The sequence below is a fragment of the Perissodus microlepis genome, chromosome 3, assembly GCF_051167445.1.
Source record: "Perissodus microlepis isolate ML-2025 ecotype Zambia chromosome 3, ASM5116744v1, whole genome shotgun sequence".
Lineage (NCBI taxonomy): Eukaryota > Metazoa > Chordata > Actinopteri > Cichliformes > Cichlidae > Perissodus > Perissodus microlepis.
In genome coordinates this window covers 3699674-3713921 of record NC_140463.1, presented here as the reverse complement: position 1 = coordinate 3713921, position 14248 = coordinate 3699674, and positions in this window count along the sequence as shown.

Sequence of the window (14248 nt, the reverse complement as noted above, 5' to 3'; positions counted from 1 at the left end):
TTCCCGTCAAATGCTGTTTCGTTTTTAAAATCCTCTTATACACTTTTAAAATTTTAAACAACCTGGCACCCAGTTACTTAATCGACCTCCTTGACCTATACATCCCCACAAGAGCACTCAGATCCTCTAACGAGGGGCTGTTAATGTAACCAATGTCTCAACGGAAGACCGGGGGGGTCGTGCTTTTGCCGCACCAAAACTCTGGAACAGCTTGCCGATTGATGTCCGTGTGTCGGAATCCATCCAAACCTGATATTCACGCTCTGTTTCTGGGTGGGAAACTCACCTGTGGGTGTGGCTGTTCCTCCCCTACAATCGCTGATGTCAGAGCTGCTAAATTAGGCTAAACTGAAGCCAGACTCAAACAGAAAACAGCATAAAAGATTCAGAGAGAGAGCGCTGCTCCATCCCTGGACCCAAATATATGTTCCTCCACCACGCTGCAATGAATCTTGGAATAGGGTGGGCCCACCTGTCCTTCAAATCCAGGGAGAAGGAGGACACGTTTGTGGGAGCCTGGGATTCTGGACGGCCTTTGTGGCCTCACTGTTATGTCATCAACCTTCAGAGGAAGCAGAGGCTGAATTCAAACACAGCCGCTGACTTCCTGTGTTCTGCTCTGACAGCTGCCATATGTCACAGTGTGGATAATAAAGCCATCAAACTTCACCCAGCTCCAATGACAACATCAGTGTTTCATGTCCAGAGGATTCATGAGCTTTAACCATGATAGAAGCAGGAAGTTAAGATGATCCATGTTGTGCCTGAAGGACAAAGCTGAAACATACAGATGTGTACAGATGTGTCAAGCTTTGGACGTAAACACAGGTGGAAAACGAAGCAGCAGTCATGTTTGGAGGCTCACTGAAATCATCCCAGCTGACAGTAGAAAAGTTTGACTTTTAAAAACAGCAAATGTATTTAATGAATCATTTTTAGAACTTAGATAAAGTGTTCATGTCCAAAATCTTTCAAAGCACCACATCTATATACAAGCTTTACATGAAATGAAGCAAATGCAAACTCAGCTATCATCTATGCAAATACTTTAAAGTGTTTCCACTACAATCAGTTTCAGTTTCAGTTTTATGCAAGTTAGCATATGACAAATAAAACTGTCACAAAGTCAACATTGCAATTATATGTATTTTCACATGACTCTAAAAACATGATTGTTGGGCTTCATTTATGTACTGAACAGTCATTTTCAGAGTAGTTAGTAAATAACAATTAGCTTATGTTGTTCATGAGACCAAAATCATCTCACTTTGGTAATGTAAATATAATATGGCCAATATTAAAGTTATTATTACATTAATCGTTATTAGTTATTACAGCAGTGAACTTGAACTCTGTCGAATACTGAGCTTCAGTAAAGATTCAAGTTTTAGTTATTTATATTTCCTATCACCTTAAATCTTCACAGTCTCTGTTACGCCTTTTCCATTAGTACTTACTCGGCTCGGCTCATCACAGCTCCACTTGGTTCTTATGGTTTTCCATTAGGTGCTAGTTCCTGGTACCAGCTACTGTTTTGGTACCTACTCCACCTGGCTGCAGATGCAGGAGTGGAGGACAGGAAGACAAGAGCGAGTGAGGGAACATGAGGTAGAGCACAGACATGACAGGCTGGGGAAACATGATGGAATAAAACACAAGGAGAGGAAACAAGGCACAAGGACTCACACAACTAAATAAATACAGAGGGCAAAGACACAAGGGAAAATATAATAAACCATACTGGACAGAATAACCTAGGAACCATAGAATACAAGTGAACTCAAAAATAATAGAGAATTATTAAAATTGCATGAAAGTTCAAAACACTGCGTCAAAATGGGGGACCATGATAGATATAGTATGATGGGATTCATATTAGATTCTTTATTCTTTATGAGTGTGGGTTGATGTTATTCAGCCTGGTTCTATGCGCCTGTTTTTAACTTTAACATGTCTGCACAGCACTGTGTAGGAGTGTTTATTACAATCACATGAACAAGCTCTTGTTTCACTGTTTACAGAGAGGAAATCTGTTTCCATGAATCAGCCTGCAGTACAGAAAGGAGTTCCAGCAGAACAGCTCATTCCTGTGGTCACAGTCAAAGGAATGTGTTGCCAAGCAGCAGTTATTATTCCATGTATGGAGTTGTTGACTTTTCTTTCTGTGACTCCGCCCAGATTAAAGAGTGGACTTTGGATTTTCCTCTTTTTCTGTGACTGTTACACAAATGTGATCCTTCACCATCACTGACTGTTTTCAGATGTTCAGGAGTTTGTCTCATAGCAAAAAATATTACCTTTATCAGGTTCTGGGAAGATATTTTAAATATTCACTAAACTAACTTTTTTATTTTTGTCACAGTTTGAAGTTTAGGATTTATTCTGTTTATAGTAATATTGACTCCTAATATTCACAGCTCTGCTCCACAAACACAGCATATCATTCTTTGATTTCTGTGGTCAAATATTTTCTTCCAGGAGTGTCACTGCATGGAATTAAACCTGGTCCTGCAGTTTGTTCCTCCTGACATGTATCTGAGTATAAATGCAGTCTGTGCTCATTAACTGAGGCTGTCCTGCTTCTAAATTCACCTGCTTTAATTTAAAGGTGACATGAATCCATGTGAAGCTTTCAGTGAGAGTAAACACAGAGAATCAAAGCATCAACATGAAGAGTCTGAGAAACTGAATCAAGCACATGAATAAAGACTTCCTGACTCTGACTGAACACCTGAAGTCCAGTCTATGAGATGAGCTGTGAAGGTGACTGTGAGCCAGTAAAGATCCACTAAGGCAGCACTGATCACTCTGCTGTGTTTGAAACAGCTGCAGTATTTTCAGCCTGAGCTGAATCGAATGAATGAAGCTGTGTGTGAGCTTTAAAAGAAGAAGCCCTGTTAGAGATGCTGCTCACTGACAGGAGAATTCATGTCAAATCAAAGGTTACTGAAGACACAACTCATTATAATGAAGCTTTCATCAAGCTGGGTATTATAGTATCTGGGGTCTTGCCAGTTTGATACAAAGATCCATTAATTCTTAAATCAACAGATTTAATGCAGACTAAATGTATTCTCTGTGTTTTTCTACTTTTAATAGAAAATCTTATGTGCTGCGTTCAATTAGTCCCTCCTCTCTGACTGTTACTGACACCATAGCTGGACTGGCCATCGGGCATACCGGGCATTTGCCCGGTGGGCCGATGGCAATTTTTTGTTGTTATGGGCCGATGTTTTTTTGTAGTTGTCTGTTTTTCCCGTAACGGTGTAAACAGTGAAAGGTGGCGGATTGGACAGATGCTGGCAGATGTGTAAAAATAACTCAATTGATTGGTGGTGGCTATGGCGTAGCTTTCACAGACTTAGTACAATTAGCAAGTGGTGGAGGCCAGCAGGTGGACGAGGGAAAGGGGAGGAGGAGGAGGAGAAACCTGAGGCGGCCGCCGGTGTTCTGGGAATCTATCCTACCTGACAAACCATCCTACCCATTGTTTCTACGCATGCACACAACACGAAAGTCTGTGGCGAACCGTCCTACCTTTGTGAATATAAGCTAGAAACATACTCTGACGGGTAAAATTACGTGCCAAACCATGCTACCTTTCTGAATGTTACCTACAAGCATACTTTAACGGGTAAAATGAAGTGGCAAACCGTCCTGGCTTCATGAATGTGAGCTACAAGCATACTCTACTCTACATACTCAAACCGTCATACCTACTTACATTTGTGCTGGAATTACTCTGTAACAGCAGAAATGTGCATAAACTACTTACGGTAGGACGTTTTGTCAGAACACTGGTCCGAGTTTGAGGTGAACTGAACTTCAGGTAAGAAGTTATGACCTGCAGTCTATCTGGGTCCGATATAAACCAAGTTTAGGTGGAGTTTATTTTCGTTGTGCTGACTTTTTACAGTTAGTTACAATAACTCGTACTACGTACTAGCTAGCATGACGGAGTTTCTATACAGCTGGGTGGGTGCTATGATGTGACTGATGGTGAACTTTATTTTATTAATTATTAGAGTTGCCAACTGACAAAAAGTCAATTAAGTTTTATTCTTTCTCACCTGTCTTTGTGTCTCCTTTCACAGGTTGCCATGTTAGAAAAAATATTTTGCCCTGCCATGCTGTTTATTGATGTGGTAAATGAATAGTTTATGAAAATATCACTAAATCTGTCATTTATTATTTTTAATATCCATTAATGATCATGTCTCACCTCTAGTCTTCTCTGTCTTAATTTCAGGTTTCCATCATGTGTTGTAGATAGCTCAGGAGGTTAACTCAACCAAGTCTTTGGGTTTCAGCTAATTACTGTTTAGAATACCAGAATAGGGAGGATGGTGTAGGTTTAATTTTATTAGATTTAAACATCTATCCCGATAACAATATAAATCACAAAAATTTAACATTTTCTGTAAATTCTGTGAATCTCGGGCAGCTCGACTTGCGGGAAGTGTTTCCTGCTGCGCGTCATGTAGCTGGAGTTGAGTGTTTTAACAGATGCATGAAACTATACATTTTTAGACATAAGTTGTAACGGCCGCCGTTTTCTTTGTGAGTATTTATTACACGGCGTGCTGCGGGGAAAAGCCTGTTCTAACGTTTGAGTCTAAGGTTTATTTTTTAGCACCGGGCGTCTCTTTTTTACTTCTCATCCGTAAATAATCTGCTCTTTCACGTGATTCAGTTTATTTTGAAAAGTCTCAACAGGATCTTGAGCTTTATTGTGAAAGGTTTATGTGGAACATAAACAAGCGGACACGCGAAAGTGGTACCGTCATTGTTGCTAACCACAACGCATAAAAACAGGTGCTTGTCCGTCCGCAGTGTGGTCATATTAAATATAAGAGAAAGAGAGAACTTTAAGAAATTAATATAACCACTGCAGTGACCATCAAAACGATGAAAAAAAATATTGCCGTAAACAGTTTATTTTGCGACACCACGAAACAAACGATAGCGTAAAATGAAACGATAGACGTTTTTATATCGTCATCCGATATATATCGTTATATCGAACAGCCCTATTTTCCAATATGTCATCATCCTATGACAGTGGAAGGACATAAGGTCATTGACCTCAGCAGAATGCTACTATACTTCAGGCTCATAATGACACAAGGTAAGTTGAACTTCTTCTCCCTTTTGTCCATACTTTTGCCACAGTTGTGTTATATTAAGTTGTGGTTAGGTTGTGAAAGTTACATAATGCATATCAGAAAAGCAAAAAATCAGTAAATCACTAAATCAGCATATTTTTTGTCTGGCTAATTTGTTCTAGCTAGCGACAGTGGTAGTGATATGTGATTTTAATTTAAACTGGTTAGTAATTGGTTTGTATATATTTCAGCAAATGGACAAGCTGAAAGCTTACAAGGAGCCTTCATCCTTTCTGTCGCTCTTTTTCCATATTTTTCTTTTTCCTGTTGTTACTGTCGAGATATTTTGTGATCCCGATATGTTGTTGTTTTCAGTGTTGGGCAAGTTACTTTGACAAAGTAATTAATTATAGTTACTAGTTACTTAAATTAAAGTTACTAACTCAGTTAATTAAAGTAACTGAGGTAGTAACTTAGTTACAATATTCTAAAAGTAATTAATTACTTGAAAAGTAACTATTGCATTACTTTTAATACGTTTACGTTTAACCCTCTGGGGTTCAAGGTATAATTGGCCATTTTTAACTACTTTCGATTTTCCCTCGACATTTTACCTTTAAAAACGATTTGGCCTTGTTTGGTATCATTCTTTTCAGCACAACCTCACGTGTCTGAATTTATAGTTATGTTTTCATTTTGACATACTGCATTAACACAATTGATCTAAAATCAGACAAAAAACATAAAATCAGAGTAGAAAAAGTTATATATTTTTTACTGTAACAACCACAAACATGTTTAATGAATCATATTTCATAACTTTAAATGTAAATATGAATGGTCAATTTTAAAATCCCATGCACTAGTTTTGCAAACAACAAAGTTATTTGCATCCATTTACCTTTTACCTTGATTTTTTAAATAACCATTTCAAACTATTTACAGAACAATCAGCTGCACGCAGCTGCTTAAAGCTGTAGCGTCCAGATTACTTATGTAGTCAGCTACTTCCGTGCAACTAATATAAGATGCACTAAGTTGAACACAGCTTCAACTTACTGTTTGTTGAAAAATAGTAACGGACCGCATTTTCTTGTTAGTAACTGTAACGGCGTTGTAACGATAGAAATAGTAGTTAGTCAGATTACTCATTACTGAAAAAAGTAACGCCATTACTTGTAACGCTGTTATTCCCATCACTGGTTGTTTTTAGACTTTGGTGCAATATGTCATCTGACGATGATGAAAGGAGTATCCAATTTTGGCTGGTTTCTATGGCTCTTCCAAAAATACCTATATTTAAAGGAGCATTAAAAATAAATGAAAAAGGTGCAACTTATTTAGTAACTACTATTCGCCTCTTCCATATCAATTAAGTGTATTTTTTTACTACTACTTCCTGCTAGTCTTAAAGTTCAGGTTCAGACTAGCAGTTAACTTCAGGGAGAGCATCTACCAATTCAGAACCATAATAACAGAGTTCTGGCTGATTGGAGCTGGCTCGGACCTGGCTTATCGAAGTACAAGGAGCGGCTACAGCTGTTCAAAATCCCATCAGGGTTGCCGACATGATAGACGATTGGCAGGGCTGTGAGTACTCAGACTGTGTTTTGAATGCAATATGGATAAGATCTTGGAGAAGCTCATGGCTCTGCAATATGGATAACATCTTGGAGAAGAACAATGGGAATTGAGAGAATTGGTGACCAGTGATGGACATTAGACCAACTGTAAAATTAGATGTAGTTGTTCGCACTAAACCCAAACATTCACCATCTTCACTCATGCGGCTATCCCACTAGCACCAGCTGAAGGCCTGCCAAGGTCGAAGCTGACTTGAACAACAAAATTCTCAATAATAACAGGATTGTTGTCAGAACTCTTTGTCCCTCCTTCAAGGCCATCTGCGTTGATTGAAGATTGTTGACTTTTGCTTAACCGGTTGAACATGGAACACGCACACATACACATGTACCCTGACACAGACCTGCACTCACACACCCCCCTCCAAACGCATTCGAAGCTTACATCTTCTATGTTGTGAGATGTGATGATTCATGTGCTATGTGCTGAGGTATTTTTTTCTGTTCTCAAACTGATCTCCCTGTTGAAACTCAGTCTGGGGGAAGGTCTTTCTTTTCCTCATCTTTCCTCATGTTGTGCATTTTCCATTGTATACCTCTCTGACCTGTCTTCACCATGTGATGTTTGTCTAATATATGCATGGTTGGAAGGGTAAGATGGCGCTGGCAAAGGTCGGCAGCCTTAACCCAATTTCCTCCGGGGTCAACCTTCAGGATCAATAAAGTTTTATTGAATTGAATTGAAAACATGATTCAATCATATGTGTGAGCGGCCACTTTTCTGTTTCTGTCTTTTCAGATTTTCCAGGAAGGTTCTTTGGCTAAAGGTGGGCACTTCTAAATGCAAGAAAAGCTTTGTGGCAAGATACATCTATGAGGCTGTTCAAGAACAGGGTGATATGTGCTAGGACTGTGCGATATATCGAGTTTTTAAATATATGGATATATTTTATATGAGATATGAGATGTGACAATATTGTTTATATCGATATAGTCTATGTTACGTTATAACTATACTTGTGGAGCCGCAAGTTTGCCTCTCTTTCGTCCACTCTGCCTCGCCTCTCTCCTTCACTGAACACAACTCCGCCTCCGCCATCGCTTCACCTGCAGGCAACGACAAGATGGACACGGCAGCTATCAAAGAGGAGCTGGTCGGTAAAAAGAAAACATTTGGAGATTACTATTTTAGTGCTGTCAGCGTGGCATTAATGCCATAACTGCCTTAACGGGGCAAATCTCTGTTAATGAGTTACCACGGATCACCCCGTGTGTGGGGCTGGATGGCGTCAACACGTTAACGAGCTAACCGGGCTAATGTGTTGATGCCTAAAATCCTTTCATTTTCTCAAAAATCGACAGTGTGCCTTATGAATTCTGGTTGTGCTTACTGACCGCAAACCAATTTTATGTGGCACACAGCACTCAGAAACCTTTCAAAAAATGTTTTGGTACGACTTTGGTAAGCTATGAAGCTGCACGGCTTGATGGATTGTTGGAGCATTATGGCTACCGAGGAGCCTCGCGGAGTGATACGTACTCTGCTTCAACATAATATTACCGTACTGTGTGTGTATAAGGACTACAAATGGCAACTGTTAAGAGACATGGTTACAAAGAGGATTTCAAACTCCAGGCTGTCAGTCACGCAGTAGAACTTGGGAACAGAGCAGCTGCGAAATCTGTCTTTGTTATTATGCTCAGCGTTTTTTTTAGTTTACATTTTGACTGCACAATTGTGAGCTTTTTGTTTTGCACAAAAACAACATTGTTTTATTTTATTTTTGGAGCATTATTTATATTGTATATTTAATAAATGCTGATAATTTATTTCTGAGTAATTTTTTCTTGTACATCTACGCTGTATGTTAATAAAAGTGCCTATGTGAGATTTGGGACACAGCTTGGACTAAGAACTCTCTTTTTGTTCTTACTTTATGGCTTTAAAAAATTTCAAGATATATATCGTATATCACCATCCAGCTAAAGAACATCGAGATATGAATTTTGTGTCATATTGCCCAGTCCTAATATGCGCTGTACTGAAAAAAGAGAGGTTAAAACAAGATTACATTTTTGTAATAAAATTATTTTGTCATCATTCACTAATTATCATCAGTTTGTGTCTTTAGGCTGTCCTTAGATGATTCGGGGGGACAGAGGAAAGGAGAACCTTGTTGTGGTTCAAATGCAGATGCCATTTCACATGCGAGATCTTGGGAATCAGGCATGGAGGTACTTCAGAACGGGGACATCAGTGCACAACCAGGTATGTCTTTAAGCTGATAAATGACTTATTTCTAAACTAACACTTCATCTCACTTCATCTATAAAACATATTAACAAAGACTAGCAATCATAATGTAGAACTGAATTTCTCAGCTGCGGGATCAATAGTCTAATCTATTATCTTAAATTGATTACATACCTCGATGTATATAAAAAAAGGGTCAGTTTTGCTTAACACATAGGAAATAGTTTGTTTTATTAACATATCTTGCAACACTTGCACTTGCCAAGTATGTGACCAAGTGGTCGGCGGGGTTCTAAAAGAAATAATAAAATGACAACGCCACCTAGGGGAATTCCACCCCCAGGAAATATATGTTTAAGAAAAATAGATAAAAAGAGGCCGCACAGATTCAAGGATGCACACTGAGGCAGATTGGCTCCAATATTAAAACAATTTTATGTATAGTAAAAGAAATAAAGAATAAAATATTAGGAGAACAAAATGTAGCGTCTTTGGTGACAGTGTCCTAAAAGTACAATAAAACAATGATGGAACTTGGACTTACCAGCAGCCGTGGACCCAAAAGAAAATCACACAAAAAGAAAATCACTGCAGCCCACCTGGTGCTGTACAAAAGAAAGTGTGAAAACGACCCACCACCTGAGGTCCCAGGGCCACTGGCACGTCCTCCGTTCACTGAAATAAAACACAGAAAAATACGTTAAAGGAATAAAAGGACACTGAGCGTCTGGCTCGCTACAGATCATAAAAAAACTAAAACACACTTTAATAAAAGAAATCGCACATGCACACACACACACACACACCACACTGGAAGGCTTATGCCCCACGGGTCAAACTACCACTCGTGCTGGTAGTAGTTGTCCAAGCCTCAATCGCAAGCTGGTCTGGCTCCCCACAGGCTGAGACCAGCAACAGAGGCGATTTAAAATTCCCGGCACGACACTCGGGCAGAGGATCGCTTTAGCCCGATCACAGAAGCGTGGGTACAAGCAACAGTCCAGAATAAAATAGAATAAAACCAGGCGAACCAGGAAAAGGTAGGCCTACTTAATAAAAACAGTCTCACGACAAGAAAAAACAGGATAAGTCAAGATAGACAAGACAGCAGGCTCCACCGAGGAGGAGCCCTCACAACAGCGGCTAGGCAGGGGTCTTGATTCTCCAATTAAGGCTGGGCGAGTTGCCACGGAGAGGTGAGGGCAGCGATCAAACCCTAAAACAACAGATAAATGTAACCTTAGCCTCTTGTAGCTGTGAATGCTAATAAAAATAGTTTTCACGGCTTACCCCAGGACCGGAGGCGCTATACTCTCACTGGTGGGGATAACACGAGCACCTCTCTCCGCAACGCCGAAATAAAACAGAAACTGCCGCGCTACAACAGGCCGCAAAAACTATATTAATACAAATTCCGGTACTTGGAGGGAATCAGAGGTTAAGCGAGAGCATACCTGTAGCACAACACCTGCAACACAATAAATGTACTACTACAAAAGCAAGAGTACTGAGTGAATCATAAATTCTAAGGAAATATATTTTTCCAAAGCCAAACAATCAATCTGTCATGATCCTGGGTCATGTTGACCCAGCATTCTTAGTTTTCATCTGTTTTTGTATCTTTTTTCTGTGTGCATGCCATGGTTCCTAAGTTGTTATGTTAAGATGTTGCTTATAGACCCTGTGCACGAGAAAATGCTAACTTCCTGGTTTGAGACCGGATGTGGGGTTGTACATTTCCGGTAGCTTTACTTTGCGGTCAATCGCTACTGCGAAGATATACTCCAAAATCATGTCCACAACTCGAAAACGGAAAGATCGCGTTAAGTTACAAAGAGCAGAAAGTGGGAACACTCACCACTGTTGTGTCACAAAAAATCTAATGATCAATTTTGATGTTAAAAAAGATTTTAGATCGATCAGTTGTTTACATCACTCAACACAAGCAGAACTGCATCACTGCAGCAGAAGACACATCGTCCATATTCAGAAGCACATCTCTGTATAGTGACAGTTATTATGATTTAAACAGGCAGATGTTCAGCATTCAAACTACAGGTGAAGAATAGTCAAACCAGATGTTTCCCTGTTATGTCGAGATCAGCTAGTCAAGTACACACCTACACAGCATGTTAACAAATCGTGAAAAAAAGGCACACAAAAAATGAATGATTGCTGGTAAGGGTTTCTATACATTAGTATGTACGAAGGGTATGTTGTGACTTACCTTCAAAATTACAGTGGTCCCTCGCTATAACGTGGTTCACCTTTCACCTCGCTGTTTCACAGATTTTTTTAGTGCAAGTTTGCATGCTTATTTTTACGTCACATTGTGTCCTGCGTCCTGATCGCTGCAGACGATCTCCTCCGTGACGTCTCTCCTGTACAGTACAGAATCACTGTATCGATCGCTGGCAGTGTGACTCTGAAGTGCAGTACTGTATGTCCACGAAACGTTTTGCACCGTCAAAAAATAAAATTGGCTACTTGATTTCACCTATCGCTGGTTATTTTTAGAACATAACACCCGCGATAAACGAGGGACCGCTGCTTACAGATACTGAGAAATATAACATTTGAATCCCTTTTCCCTTTTCTCAAGAGTACTGAGTGAATCATAAATTCTAAGGAAATATATTTTTCCAAAGCCAAACAATCAATCTGTCATGATCCTGGGTCATGTTGACCCAGCATTCTTAGTTTTCGTCTGTTTTTGTATCTTTTTTCTGTGTGTATGCCATGGTTCCTAAGTTGTTATGTTAAGATGTTGCTTATAGATTATGTGCACGCTAGCATATGCTACTTCCGGTGCGGAAACTCCTGTGGGGAGCTTTGTTTCCGGTGTCCTATTCGCGCCTTGTTTACGGTCCAAAACAAGTTAAGCAAATGAATTAATCAAGCGCCAATTTACATTTCTCTAGATGTCTTAGGCATTTGACCAGAGAGTGCAAAAATGTATATTTTCACTCAAACTTCATTTGTTTCTCTTTTCATGTAAATCCTACTGCTAAGATGAATGGTTGTAAAAGAAAACAACTATTTTATAGAGCAAAAAAAGAGCAAAAATTCTAAAGGGAACATTTAGTTATTTTTATTTTATTTTATTAGTATTTTCCTTAAATGTGTCATGCGCCTTAACATTGGTTGCCAACCAAGAAGAAGAAGAAGCTGTGAGCCAGGAGGGAGGGGGTGAGTGAGTGAGTGATTCGTACATGCTATGATTCAGCACAGCAAGGGAGGGGGTGAGTAACTCAAATGTGCTGTTAGCATGTTAGCTGAGCGATGCTACTGTGAACGGAGGAGCTATTGTCTTGATGTGAACTTCTACTCAGGGTTTTTTCTTCCAGTTCAGAGCAGAAATGTTTTTGTTAGGAAACTGGCTGTTGTTTTTTCCCCCACAATTTTGCGTTTGTGAATCATGATTCACGAGTCAGTAAAGTGAGTCTCGAGTATTGAACGATTCGTTCATGAATCGAACATCGCTACCCTCAATTCAATGTCGCTTTTTCAATGTCGCGTTGTCAATGTTTCTTCCCTGAACCTGTGTGCCTTTTTCTGTGTTCCCTCAGTCCTCAGTTTAGTTCTGTTTCTTTGTCAAGCCTGCAATAAAGCCTACAACCCAACCTCAAAGAAGCAGAGGAAAATATTAAGGTTTTTAATTTTCCTTTTTCATAGCAACTGCTTGCAGTACTCACACTTGCTACTGCTTCAAATAGATTTAGAAACAGAACAAACAGTTTGGAACACGCATGACATCCGCAAACAACGCAATGCACCAGGTCCATTTGGGAATCCTGACCTCTCTTTACCTCACCACATCCGGGTATGTCATTTGTTTGTTTGTTTTTACTTTCCTTAGTTTACTTTTACTTTATTTATATAGCACTCTTCACTGGGCAAAAACCACAAAGTGCTTCACAATAATATGAAACAGATATACATAAAAAAAAAGTACAATCGAACATGGAGCACAAATCAAGTTAAAAGCCAATCTAAATAAATGAGTCTTAAGCTGCTGTTTAAAAGAATAAATACAAACAAGGCAACGTAATGATAGAGGGCAGAACATTCCATTACCTGGGGGCCACCGTTTTAAAAGATCTATCACCTCTGGTCTTAAAACGTGTTCGTGGGACTACCAACAGGCTTTGATTACATGATCTCGGGCTGCAAGAGGGAGTGTGGGGTTCTAAAAGATCAGAAATTTAGGCAGGAGCGCCATGATTCAGATTTTTAAAAGCCAGTACTAAGATTTTAAAATTAATTTACACATTAGGGCTGCCACAAACGATTATTTTGATAGTCAACTAGTCACCGATTATTTTTGCGATTAGTCGACTAATCAAATCATGCATCCGTACAGCTTATTGCACCAGCAGCATCTGCTCTTATATAACTATCATTAGCTTACAGCTTTAAGTGTTTAAGGTATGTGCTAACTAAAAATAAAGACAAGATGATAGTTTATTAAATCTTAATGAAATCTGCAGATTGTTTCGGTGAAGTTTAATAAATCCATCTGCTCCTTGCTATCTAAAATATAACAGGACACCGGAGTAAATTCTCGAGCATCTCACACCTCTGATAATCAGTTGTCTGCTTGACATTTATTCAGCTATGTAAAAACTATAACTTTAATCTCAGCCAAACCGATTTACTCAGGAACAAATAAAATACTAAAAAAGGCCAAACACTAACATTTTTAAGTTATCTAAGCGACTTATATATCATGTTTAACCTGAGTAGTGAAAGACGGCGGTGGGTTTGAAAACGATTTGCCGGGAGTCCGGTGTTCTCATGGGCTCTAGTGAGCCTTGAACCCCCAGTTAGCTATCGAACTGGTGGGTAACAGACGCCTCCGAAAATGTTGGAGTGCTTTTGAAAATATGTGGTGTCTTGATAAACTGAGCAGATATTTGAGGTTTACACAGCTACATTATCGCCTGAAAACATGTTAAACATTTATTTTGTGACCCAGAAAGAATAATACGAGTAATATTAAAACTAACTAGCTGCCGCCATTGTTGGAAACTGAGCTGGGCTGCGCTATGAATTCTGGGACACAGTTTCTTCTTCTTCGGGGTTTAACGGCAGCTGGCATCCTTGTACATGCAGTGCTGCCATCTTCTGTTTCAGTCCATTATTACACTCTTAAAGCTTCAAACGACGCGTCGACTATTAAAGTAGTCGTCGACGATTTTGATAATCGACGTAATCGTGACTAGTGGACTAATCATGGCAGCCCTACTGCACATAGACCTTTTGGACTACACCAAGCAATTCATCTGTGAGAAGAAGGCTCTTCA